This window comes from Microtus oregoni, unplaced genomic scaffold (assembly GCF_018167655.1).
Source record: "Microtus oregoni isolate MIOR12 unplaced genomic scaffold, Mior012 000115F_ref0000277, whole genome shotgun sequence".
In the NCBI taxonomy this organism is placed as follows: domain Eukaryota; kingdom Metazoa; phylum Chordata; class Mammalia; order Rodentia; family Cricetidae; genus Microtus; species Microtus oregoni.
Window position 1 is genome coordinate 2,177,119 of NW_024544744.1, and position 13,709 is coordinate 2,190,827.

A 13,709-nucleotide genomic window follows, 5' to 3' on the forward strand; every position below is an offset into this window, starting at 1 on the left:
CATTGGTTAATAAAGAAGCTGCTTTTGGCCAATGGCTTAGCAGAATATAGCCAAGCTGGAAAAGATATATATAGAGAGTAGGCAGAGTCAGTGAGAAGCCATGTAGCTACCCACAGGGGATAGATGCCTCCGCCGGAGCCCACCAAAACCTCGCCAGTAAGCCACAGCCATGTGACAATACACAGATTAATAAAAATGGGTTAATTTAAGATAAAAGAGTTAGCAAAAAATACACTTAAGCTATTGGCCAAACAGTATTGCAATTAATATAGTTTCTGTGTGGTTATTTTGAGTCTGAGCAGCTGGGGAATGAATGAGCAGCCCCCACCAACATATCAGAGAAGCAGAGCAGCCAGCCACTAGTTCTTACCTCTACAAAATCCCCAGACCAAATGGGATATCCTGTCTCTACAAGTCCTCAGACTGAATGTCTTGTTTCTGTCTTCTCCTGCTTTATATCCCTTTCTCTGTCCAGCCATATTTCTTCCTGTCTCCACCTCCCTAGTGCTGAGATTAGAGGCATGTGAATCAAGACTGGGATTAAAGGTTTTAGCCACCACTGCTGGGCTCTGTTTCTCTTTAAAATGGGATTAATCTCATGTAGACCATGGTGACACCACTTCCTGGCCGCTATGGCTAACTAGTGGCTAGCTCCACACTCTGATCTTCAAGCAAGCTTTATTTGTTAGATCACAAACAAAATATAACAAGTTCTGGAGTTTGTTCCTTCCTTCCTTCCCTCCCTCCCTCCCTCCCTCCCTCCCTCCCTTCCTTCCTTCCTTCCCCCATCTCTCTTTCTTTCCTTCCTTCCTCCATCCTCCCTCTCTTCTTCCTTTCTTCCTTTGTGAGGCAGGGTTTCTCTGTCCTGGAATGTGCTCTGTAGACCAGGCTGGCCTCTAGTTTAGAGATCTGCCTGCCTCTGTCTTTTGGGATTAAAAGTGTGAACTATCACTGCCTGGGCAGAGATTTCTTAATTTCATTTTCAGACACTATATTATTACTACACAGAACACTATTAGTTTGTTAAAGCACATTTCATGTCCTCAACTTCATTGACTTTATAAATTCAAACAGTTTTTCAGAGAAGGTTTTTGGATTTTGTCTATATAAAATCATCTCATTAGCAAATATAGATAATTTCTATATTTCTTCTTTTTTAAAATAAAAATTAAGGTAATGGGGAGTGAAAGATATTCTTATTTCTTTCTTCCCTATCAGTATTCTTCTTTATTATTATTATTTTTCTCTTGTCTGGTTGCTAGAGGTCCATACTTCCAATACTATGCTGAAAAGAATTGGAGAGAGTAAACACCTCTTGACCTGGATGCAGAGGAAAGCCCTTTACACTTCTTTTCCTGAGTGTGACATTTACAAAGGGTGTGTTGTCTATGGCCTTTTTTTGTGTTGAAACTTATTCCTGCTACCTCTAATCTGTTGAAAGGTTTTTGTTTTGCTTGTTTTTAAATCATGCAAGGTTGTTGAATTTGATTCAAGTGAATTTTTTTATTTGTTTTTATTGCGATGATTGTAAGGTTTTTATATTTTATTCTATCACTGTGTCATCACCTTTATTTTATTTTATTTTTTTTTTGGTTTTTCGAGACAGGGTTTCTCTGTGGCTTTGGAGCCTGTCCTGGAACTAGCTCTGTAGACCAGGCTGGTCTCGAACTCACAGAGATCAGCCTACCTCTGCCTCCCGAGTGCTGGGATTAAAGGCGTGCGCCACCATCGCCCGGCTCACCTTTATTTTTTAGGACAGGATCGAGAGTCTGTTTTGGTTTCCTCAGGAAACTGGCTGTCATGAGTTTGTCTAGACCACCACTCCTGATATGTCTTCTCTTAGGCTGATCACACCCTAAATCTTGTGGTGGGTTTCTTTGAGAGAAGTATCAAAATTTGTACCAAATGGTGTTAAACAGGCAGAACTCTATATGGAAGGGTTCAACAATAGGGAGGAGAGATTGAACTTAAATCCAGATATAACAGGAACAGCTGCAGATTCACAGCTGATGGTATGATAAGGGTTATTGGGTGGGTGGTGCGGGGGGGGGGGGGGGGGGAGGATTCCTAAAGTGATTTTGACTAGATAGCAAGGTTAGGTATCAACAGTAGAAAATTGGGCCTAAACTGGCTTAGCCGGATTCTTGTTGAAATTTTTCTGCCCTCCCTTCCTCCTAGGACTGTCTATCAGTTCATTCCTAGTCTACATTGCAGGTTCAGGATGTTGTTTCTCCAGGAGAATGTTTGCTAAGGGATGCCATGAGGTGTTTGTTTACCAGTGTGTTTGGAAGGGATGCTGTCAAAGCAGCATCTTGGGCTGGAGAGCCCGTTAAGTTTCAGAGCTGGGCCTGTGGTCCTGGCAGAGACAGCTACTTTGTTGTTCCAGCCCGTGGGAGATGATCTTTTTCTTGCAGTGCCAGGACACAAATCAGGAAAAAGACAAAGAGAAATATGAGATTCAGGAGCAAGCAGGGTGGGGTTGAGGAGGTCACAGGCCATCACAGGAAGGGGGTTCTCTCCTAGCTGTTGGGGCATCTCCACCTAGAAGGAGGGTTTCTCCAGGCCTTGTTACCTCTGTGTCTGTGTTTTCAGAGTCCAGTGTCACATGGAGTAGAAGAGCAAGTTTTTCCACATATGATGCCAGGCTGGAAATTATGAAATATCTTTACAAAAGAGCCTTCATAAGGTCCCACCGAGATTTGAACTCGGATTGATGGATTCAAAGTCCAAAGTGCTAACCATTACACCATGGGACCGACAAAAAGAAATAAATATGCAACCATAGTTGTGGAACTTTGTATAAACTGAACTTTGGAAGAGATATCAATTCTGATAAAGTTGTTTGTTGGGAGAGACAAAGCAACACATTCATTAAGAGAAATTGCTGCTCTATTTCTCTCTTTTTCTCTGTCTCTGTCTCTGTCTCTCTCTCTCTCTCTCTCTCTCTCTTCTGTTGAGGGCTTAGTCTAGAGAAGATAGTCTGGGGTAGACTTAGATTAATGAGGCTTCTTCTTACACAGTTAGGACATCTGTAGAAAAATGAGAGACACCAATGAAAAGTTAGACACGGCCATTGCAAAGCTTGTGTGACATATAGGGTGAAACTGGAGCAAAGCTTTCCTTCTGAGTCTCAGGTAATTTCCATTATAATACATAGTTTTGAAAATTTTACAAAAACACATGTTACATAGAGGAACCTCTACTAAGACCGTGGAAAGGACCCCTCAGAAGAGAAATTTAGACATTTAACACTCATGAGGAATATCATTCTAGCATGTGATTTGACATTGTCTATGAAAATAAACTCTCTGTGCTAGAGGGAGGGTTCAACAGTTAAGAACACTGGCTGTTCTTGTGGATGGCCTGGGGTTATGTCCTGAGACCCTTAAATCCAGATATAACTGGAACAGCTGTGGATTCACAGCTGATGGTAGGGTAAGGGTTACTAGACAGGAAATTCCTGAAGTGATTTTTGACTAGATAGCAAGGTTAGAGAGAGACCCGATTAGGTATCAACAGTAGGTAATTGGGCCTGAACTGGCTTAGCTGGATTCTTGTTGAAATTTGGCTGCCCTCCCTTCCCCTCAGGACTGTCTGTTATTCTTTTTTAAAGATATAAGGGTGTTGGGGTGGTGGTGGAAGGCTGGTTGCATGAGGTGCTGTGGTCTCACGAGGGGTAACAGGTCCGAAGGCCACTGTGGGTCCCACTGAGGCCTTGGTAAGTCACCTTGGCAGATGGGAGACCCCTCTGTGGGTGAGAGACAGAAAGATGCACCATACACAGAGAGAGTTTGGGTATACAATTTATTTAGTGTGTTACGGAGGTCAAAGGAAAGAAGGAAGGGGAGAAGGAGGAAGAAGAAAGAGAGGCAGAGAGAGGGGGAGAGGGAAGAGAGAGAGAACAGAAGTTACTTTTTTAGGAAAGAGATGAAAAGAGAGAGCACAAGCTGGAAGAGGAGGGATATCAACTTCCCCAGGTGGAAGGGGATGGCTTGGGAGGGGGCAGGGCTTGTTTATAAAAGGGACAAAGTACTCAGGTGACAGACTATGCCAGCAGATCTTAACATTCCCATCTCTTTCTTATAATAAAAAGGCAGGAGTTTAGGCACAACAGGTAAAAGGAATTGGGACGGCGGATTCTTATTTGTGAGCATCATCTTGTGGGGAAGACCAGAGAAAGCTGATTACATCCTAGGGTAGTTGGTCTCTTTACTCCTGTTCAAGGTTTGTGGTATGGAACTGTCTGGTGTCTCTTGGACCTGGCAAGGTGTTGGCAAAACATAGGACAAAGTCAAGTTTAGGAAGAGAAAAAGGGCAGAGAGAAAGAGGACAGGGAAGAGTAAGAGGAATTTAGAGACAAAAATGTAAGTAAACTGCAAGACTAGGCAAGGATACCTCAGTAAAGATGGTGGGATTTGGTCACTTGACCTTCTCTTAGTTAAGATGGCGGTGAGGTCACCTGACGTTCGTGAAAATGGTGGCACTCACATGTTGTATGGAGAAACCACATTTTTAGAGCGGAGAGAGTTTTAAATATAACAACAAGAGAGACATAGAGGCTGTACGGAATAAACATTTGAAACAGAATTACACCTGTGTGGCCACACCATTCACACATTCTTTCATACATGAGGTGAGAGGAAAATACTCAGCACCATAAGCCACTGCATCACCGAGCCGCCATACCACCAGCCATGGTGAGGAGCAAAGGCTGGAATTGTAAACAGCTGATTCGTGGATCCGATTTATCTTGCTGCTTTCTGTGGGACCAGCAGTAGTGATGGCAGAGATAAAATAAAAGGAATAGGAATGAGATTAAAATGAGTATTTACAGGCGGGTGGCAAGGGGCTGCCCAGCGAAAGGAAAAGCAGATGGGCATGAGATGCCAGGGGCAATACACCGGCAGTCATGTTTGCTGGTAGAAATTAGAAAGAAGTTGGTAGGAAACCTGTTTGCAATGTTGGAAAGTGGTTCTATTCTAGGGTCCTCTCAGACAACCTGCCTGTGGGTGGGAGGGAGCATGGAGAAAGCCTGGCGGAGTCATGCACCAATGTTATACATTTTTAAAGATACAAGAGGAGACTGGGGGAAAGACCGGTCCAATGATGAGTAGCGGCAGGTGATCTGAAACCTTGGTGAGTGACCCGAAATCTAATGGGGTCTCCCAGGCCTTGGCATGTCCCCTGAGTCTTTGGAGGGTCACCTTGATAGGTGAAGGTCAGAATGATTCGGGACACAGAGAGACAGTTTGTGTAGAGTTTATTTAGTGGGTTATGGAGGAAAAAGGAAAGGGGGAAGGGGAGAAGGAGGAGGAGAGAGAGACAACAGAAATTACTTCTTCAGGAGACCGATGCAAAGAGAGAGAACAGGCTGGAGGAGACAGCCATCCATTCCCTCAGGGAAACGGGAGGGAGAGGGAGAGGGCGGGGCTTATCTCTTAAAGGGACAGGGACAGTTGACAAGCCAGGCCAGCAAATCATAACACTATCTATCAGCTCATTCCTAGTCAACATTGCAGGTTCAGGCTGTTGTTTCTCCAGGGGAATGTTTGCTTAGGGCCATGAGGTGTTTATTCCCCAGTGTCTCTAACTAGACAGGAGGTTTTCTCCAGGCCTTGTTGCCTCTGTGTCTGTGTTTTGAGAGTCCAATGTCACATGGAGTAGAAGAACAAGTTCTTCCACGTATGATGCCAGGCTGAAAATTATGAAAGGTCTTTACAAAAGGTCCCACCGAGATTTGAACTCGGATTGCTGGATTCAAAGTCCAGAGTGCTAACCATTACACCATGGGACCGACAAAAAGTTGTGAATATGTAACCATAGTTGTGGAACTTTGTATAAACTAAACTTTAGAAGAGATAGGTTAAGCTTTAATTTTGATAAAGTTGTTTGTTGAGAGAGACAAAGCGACACATTAATTAAGAGAAATTGTAGCTCTCTCTCTCTCTTTTTCTCTTTGTCTCTCTCTTTCTCTCCTGTTGAGGGTTTAGACTGGAGAAGACAGCAGGGGTAGATTTAGATTTATGAGGACATGTATTATATAATTTAGGATGTCTGTAAGAGAAATGACAGACACCAACGCAAAGTTAGATACCACTATTGTGATGATTGTGTGAGGTATCGGGTAAAACTGAAGCCAAGCTTTCCTACTGAGTCTCAGATAATTTTCATTATAATACACACTTTTGCAAGTTTTACAAAAACACATTTTACATAGAGGAACCTCAACTAAAACCATGGAAAAGGCCCTTCAGAAGAGAAATTTTGATGGTTAACACTCATGAGAAATAGTGTTTAACATTGATTATATCATGTGATTTGATAATGTTTATAAAAATAATCTCCCTGTGCAGGAGGGAGGGTTGAGCAGTTAAAAACAGTGGCTACTTTGGTGGAGGTCTGGGGTTCAGTTCTCAGACCCTGCAACAATGAACACCTTAGCACCCCCAGAACCAGGACATCTGACTCCCTCTTCTGGTCTCCAGGACCAGTGCACACATGTAGAACACATTCGGGAATGCAGACAGGAACACACACACACACACACACACACACACACACACACACACACACAAACATACACACACAATAAAAAAAAATTTAAAAATAATCTATGTTTGCAGTTTTTCCTCTAAAACTTGTCCAGAAATGTTTTAAGCCTGTCTAAGAATAAGAATGCAATCTTACAAAGCTAGAATAATGCAGATCTATTTGACTGCCCATAGAGAGAACGGGACAGTTGTGCAAGTTGTGTACTTGATGGCTTGATGTAAACAGAGACTTTGCCTCTGTTTCCTGGCCACTCAGGCCCGAATAATCACACAAAACTGTATTAATTATAACATTGCTTTGCTAATCGCTCAGGCATATTCCTAGCTAGCTCTTCCATCTTAAATTAACCATTTTTATTATTTTATATTATGCCATGCTGTTCATGGTTTACCAGTAACATTCTGGCATCTTCCTCCTTCCAAACTCCATGGCATCTCCCTGACTCCACCTTCTGTCCTCCTCTGTCTCTGCTTGGATTTCCCGCATTGCTATACTCTGTCCTGCCATAGGCCAAATAGCTTCTTTATTAACCAATGGTAATACTATGCCAAACAGCTTCTTCATTATCCAATGGGAATAAAACATGTTTACAGCATACAGAAAAGAATCCCACATGAGTTTGTGAGTTTGGAGAACAGGGATTTATGTTTAAACAAATAAGACACTGTTGTTGCTGACGTGTAATGTCCAGTGTGCAGGAGATTTCCTGGAGGAAGCAAAGGCAGATGGGCAGAATAGAACTTCAGTAATGTGGAGAGTCTGGAATGCAGCAGGTCCAGAGATTTATTACAGTTTATCCTGGACTACCTACAGCCCTATAAAGAGTCATTTATTTGCCCACCTATGTTTTGGTCCAACAGATAAAAACCAATTGGAATTTATTAATTTGAAAACTTTGTAATGCTATCAGACAGCATCTGGGGCCTACAACGGACATTTCTCCGTTTGACAGTAACCCACCCTTCTGATGTTTTCACAAATGTATTTGAAAGTGCCTTGGCCTATACCTTTCTTCTGTTACTATAGAAACGTCATGAGGCTACATTGCTCTTCACTGGAACATGGGATTTAAGCTAACTGAAACCTGTGTTCCAGGGCAGCATCACTCATATTTGTCTTCAGAATAAACTATATCTTTGGATGTGAGAGCTGTGTCTTTTTTTTGTTTATTTTTGCTTGTTTGTGTTTTTGGTTTTTGCCAATAATGTTATTATATTTTATAAGTCATAATGTATGAAAGATACATTCATTTCAATGTAGGTAGAAGAGATATACATCAAAATTTTGGTTTCATCCTGGAGATGAAGTAATTTTCACTTTTGCTATGTTTGTGGTGTTTGACTTTTGTTGGCTTTTTGCAAGTATATACTAATTGAGTAACAGCAATAAAAATGTACAAAAAGAATGTGTCTCAGTAGAAGACTTTCTTATAGGTCACATTTACTATAACATAAGTTGACTGGCTGCTTTGAAAATAATGGGTGTGATTGTAAATGTAGAATGTGGAGGCACTAGAAGAACACAAGAGATGAGTGTAGCATGTTAACCATGGACAGGAAGATGAAACGGAAGCTCTGTCTCATTCTTGATGATCTCAGGTCTTGAGCAAATTTCTTACATAAGATTGAATTAGATTTAGTTACCAGTCAGTCCAAGACCTGCTAAAAATCTCTTTGAGGGAAATGTTCTGATTATTCAAAACTGTTCGAAATAGAAATGCCCATTTATGAGCAATCAACAGAGAGACTGAAGAAGAAAGAAAAATAGTGAGGAAAGAGCCATTCGGCAACATCTCAGGCATCTCCTATCTGTTGAGTACTCTGGATGAAGAAGGCAAAGTGAATTCCAAGGCTAGGATGTGGGAGGGTTCTTTTGCCCCCAGTCTTCTGGCTGTCGAGACATCCAGCCTCACACTGCCAGACCTGAGCACCATCCAATGCCTTCCCCAGAAAGGCATGCAGCTAGTAGAGCCATGGACCACAAGGGGATTTTCTCACAGCCACAATAGTGATTCACTGAGCTCTAAAAGTGCACCTGTCAGCGGCAGCTAAGACAGGGAGGGGCACAGCTCTGAGTTGCTGCCTGCAGCAGTGAGGACTCCTGTTACTATTTCAGTGAGCCTGATTCAGGCCGACAAGATCCTTGGGTTTCCCTCAGAAAAGAGTGTGCTGAAGAGCCAGTGTGGAGCACCTCTTATCAGCACACATTTCGACCCTAGATATTTAAGCATGAGATTAAGAGAAAGAGATTCTCTGAAACACTGTGAGATGGTATAGAGTCCAGGCTCTAGAGCATGGCTTCTGGGTTCTGGGGGGCGGAGTGTGTGTGTCACACAGTGTCTAAGTGCTAGCTGTACATCCCATTTTGAAATTACAATGTGAAATTGTAAGGTGGTTCTAGAGATGCCTCATATGGGATTACTATCTGATATCATATAATTAGGAGCCTCTGGGACTTCACCTTCTTCATGAGAATTTCTAATGAGAATTCCTAAATCTGCAGGTTTAGTCAGGAAGGAGAAAGGCCTTAAGCAGGGGTTGATTGTAGAATTCATTTTTCCGGTTTTTCAAGACAAGGTTTCTTTTTTCCTTGTGTAGTTTTGGAGCCTCTCCTGGCACCAGCTTTGTAGACCAGACTGGTCTCGAACTCACTAAGATCTGCCTGCCTCTGGCTCCCGAGTGCTGGCATTATAGACTGGTGCCACCACTGCCTAGCAATTGTAGAAATCTTGATTCTCAGCTGGTGAGAGATTTTAACCAGATGCCTGGGTAAAAGCTTCCTTTCCCTTTTCAAGTTCCCTTAGTCTTCAGCTTCTCTATCTTGTCTCACAGGCAGACTTTGTTATTTTTCTGGAGCCAGGCTCCCATAGATTTGTTTATAGGCAAAATTGGGTTTCTCATCTGTAAATGCAGAGAATGGACTGTTTTTACAGTTCTTCATGTCTGATATACAGTACTAGGAAAAAGAAAGCTGTGGTCTACAAATGCCCTGACAATCTGTTATGCTTGTTTTAGGTGGTAGGGATGAGGGCAGAGGTGCAACAGAGGTGGGGGGTGTATGATGTTAATGAACGTCTGATGAACTGTAGCCTGGTTAGTTGTGTGTTAGGCAGCTATTGCTTCATCTGATGCCAACTACTTTTATCATACAGAAAAATAATTCAGCAGAAGAATTCAGTGGATACCTGTAGTCATTTTACGTTTGTATTTTAATAAATAAAGCTTGCCTGAATTTCAGAGAGTCAGCCTTACAGACCAGGCAGTGGCAACACAAACCTTTAATCCCAGTATCTACCCTAGTTCGACATAGAAACCATTTTGTAGTGGTGCACACCTTTAATTCCAGCACTAGAGAGGAATATAAGATGGAGGAGACAGCTCTTGAACAGTCTCATTCTAAGATTCGTGGAGAAAGGATTGGCATTTGTGACTGAGGTAGAGCCAGTGGCTGGCTGTTTTGCTTTTCTGATCTTCAGTTTGAACCCCAATAGCTGTCCCTGGGTTTTTATTAATTATGCTACAGATACCTCCAAAGAAAGACAAAAAGGAAAAGTATACTGGACATTATGAAGAAACAAAAAGTTACAATATTGGCTCTATTGTGTGACAGGCTTTGACATTAATTATCAGTGGAACCTTGAAACTATCAAAACTTTTGGAGTGCCTTAAAGTCATCATCTGTACAATGACAATACTAACTGCATAATTGCAGAGGGTTGATTCAGGACCTAGGATTGTTGATATGTTAAGCAGTTTGAGAAATTTTAAAGTTATGCTAAAGTTGTTGTTATTATTTTAAGTTTTATTTAGTGTTCGGTGTATGTGTGTGTGCATCTGCCATGGTGCTTGTGCTCTGAGGGAAAGCAGCAGGGTTTGTTTTGTCCTCATGTCATGTGGGTCCTAGGAATGTCCATGTACATCCCCAAGCTGCCTATGGGCTGAGCCATCTTGCCAGCTTCTAGTATCATCTTTAGCAGTCTATTTGCCTTCTATAACAATACATTACATTACATATATTTTCAGATACTTTTATCTTTCTGTAATGACATTATCCAGGCACTTATTTGAAATATTTTTTGAACGAATGTTTAATGTGTATGGTATGATATTTTAAGACATGTGTTTCTGGAATGTTAAATCTTTAATATGAAATCTGTCTAATTCTAAAATGAATCAATGCACTGCTAAGATTGTTCCAGCTCAGGCATTCATTCTCCATGGAAGTTGAAATAAAGGAGACTACATTCAAGACTTCTGCAGCCAAAATCAACAAGTTGTGAAAACATATTGTCCCACACATAGTGGCTAGTGGCAGTTCCTCCCGTCATCCTTCCTCTAACTTGGAAACTGTCGCTGTTTGGGAGTTACTGTTTGTGAATAACTTCCAATTTGTTCATTTTTGCTAAGTTGCTTTATATTCTAGAAAATGAGGCATTGAACATTTTGGATATGCTACAGAAACATGGCAGTGATAAATTTTTAATGATGAGTGTAAAAGAAGAAAAATATTGATGTTGCAAAATGTTTGGAAAAAATGAAAAAAACCTGCAAACTGTGTGATGATTTACTCCAGCACTCTTCCAGTAATTCTAGCACTCTGGAGACTGAGGCAGTGGGATGACCACATGTTCAAGGCCAGCCAGTCTTGTATACACATTGAGTTCCAGGCTAGTCAGAGATGCATTGTTAGAAGCAGCAGGGCAAGCAGTGATAGTGTTTGCAATCCGTAAAGTCAGAAAGTGTATTGAGAAATGATAGCTGAGCCTGGTGGTGTGTCAGTACTTGGATGCTAAGGCTGGAAGATCTCAAACGTGAAGCCAGGCTGAGTTGTTCCTTGTCTCAAAAGAGAGGGAGGGGAGAGGTGGAAGAAAATGTACTATGATGTCATCTGTGTGATAGATCATAGCAACATCTCAGGATCTTGGGTCACATAAACAAGGATGCAATTCAGAATTTTCCAAGTCTACCAATGCTAGGTGGGCATGAGCTGTTCTCCTTGGGTTTTGTGGGTTAGTTATAGAGAACAAGTTGATGAGTTTCTTACATTAGATCTTATGTTTGGGAACCACATTGTTTTCTTCTGCCTTACCTAAGAAAATTAGACAAGGCAAACGAGTTGAGTAGTTAGTATAAATGAAACATGTTTCTACAAGACTTTTGTCAAGAGATCAAGTTGTGCAGGAACGCATGGTGGTCAGTTCACTTCTACTTTACGTGGCACACAGCACGAGGGGACTCATACTCAACCTCAAGGTTATTCTCTTTATAATGTGATAATATGGAATTCATTGCAAGCAACTGTTGTTGATTGCTAAGATACCATGGCAATGTGGTGGCAGAAGTTACAAAATAATCCCACATAATTATGGACATAATATAATCAGAATTATGTAAAATAAAGGGTCATTTATTTAGGGGTAGACTCACAGATCACAATCCTAGATATAGTTCTCTTTAAGTATGGGGAACAGAAACCCAATCTAGCAGCTGGAAGCAAGAGAGAGAGAAAGAGAGAGAAAGAAAGAGAGAGAACATGCTTTACAGCTGTAGTTATAGTAGAAGAGACAACACTCAATGGGCTGGTATCTTAAAGGCTATTGGCTGTACAGCTCCCACAGCACCTCCCCCTTTTGTTTTTAGTTTTTTTGTTTGCTTGTTTTGTTTTTCGAGACAGGGTTGCTCTGTGGCTTCGGAGCCTCTCCTAGAACTAGCTCTTGTAGTCCAGACTGGCCTCAAACTCACAAAGATCTGCCTGCCTCTGCCTACCGATTGCTGGAATTAAAGGCACACACCACCAACGCCTGGCTCTTCTTCTTTTATTTAAATAAGAGAGTCCCAAACCCAATACAAAAATACAAATACTATGTACATTAGGAATAGATAGGTATATAGTTAAAGCATATAGTTTAAGTTACTGCCAGCATAAACAATATTAAGCAAGGAACATATCCTAATATTTTAATAAACATTCTATTCTAAGGAGTCTAAGTCTTGTATTGGAAATGGCTGGGCTAGATCATAAAAGGACAGTAACTATGACTTGCTAGTCTTCAACCCCATTGAAGGCCTGAGAAGGGGGATAATATTACTTGAGTAGGCAGAAAGTGCAATAAAGCAGCATCCAAAATGTGCAGTAGATGACAGAGACAACTGACTGCCTGAGCAATCACCCAAAGTCTCATTTGACATGCTGAGACAACCAACTTTTCTGAGCCTAGAGTAAATGACAGACCATTTTCAGAGGCAGAAAAAATTTTAAAAACCATCTTACCCTGTCTTGGCAAGGTCTGGTAGTCTTTTTCATGTATCCTGCTTCTTCAGTCCAGACATCATGCACTTTGTCAGTGGTTAAGGCATTGACAGTTCCTTGCCCAAAGGCCAGTTGTGCCAAGAAGAAAACAAACTCTAGTGGAGTGTCTTCAGTGCTCAGCATTCTCTCAGAAATAGATTGGTGTTTCCAGGAGTGATCATGTCTCAAGTGAACAGAATCGTACGTTGTTTAAATGCCATGTTCTACAGATCTTTGTAGTGGTTGAAGATTACCTATCTATGCAGAATACAATCTCTATGTCTCTAAAGAACCTAATTAGTCTTACTAAAAGTATAACAAACATGAATGACTATTGACCTATAATACTTAATACTTATATAACTTAAAGATTAAGACTTCATAGCAGAATATTATACAATCTTTAAACAACTGTGCAGTAAAGGAGGACAATGACTTCAAAATGTAAACAATGTATAAATATCTTGATCAGAGGTAAACATGTATAATGCAATATGGTAAATATATTTTAACATTGTATCAATTTACAAAATGTCTTAAACAGAGGTAGAAATATGCAGGCACAAAATCTGACAAAATAACTTTGCACAGGTGTACAAACATTGTAAACAGAAATAGGAACATATTCAATATAACAAATACAATTTGAACCTGTATCAACATACAAAAATCTATACCAATGTAAATTATTGATGAATAATATCTCACAAATATTCACTCTATTACTCACTAATATTATTATTAATGTGAATAAGTTCACACTAATCTACCTATTATCTCATTCAGTTTTTCCTCTTTGTTTATTTGTTTTGTGTTTTTGTGATTTCTGGGCCTACATAATTTCTGCCCCCAATGTTTTAAATTCACAG

General features: G+C 40.9%; 2 non-coding genes across 2 annotated transcripts; both read right to left on the reverse strand.

The window, feature by feature from the left end:
- Positions 1-2,684: 2,684 nt before the first annotated feature.
- Positions 2,685-2,756, reverse strand: Trnaq-uug. Its single transcript has one exon. It is a non-coding gene; the product is annotated as a tRNA-Gln (tRNA).
- Positions 2,757-5,722: 2,966 nt separating this feature from the next.
- On the reverse strand, positions 5,723-5,794 carry Trnaq-uug. Its single transcript has one exon. It is a non-coding gene; the product is annotated as a tRNA-Gln (tRNA).
- Positions 5,795-13,709: the final 7,915 nt, after the last annotated feature.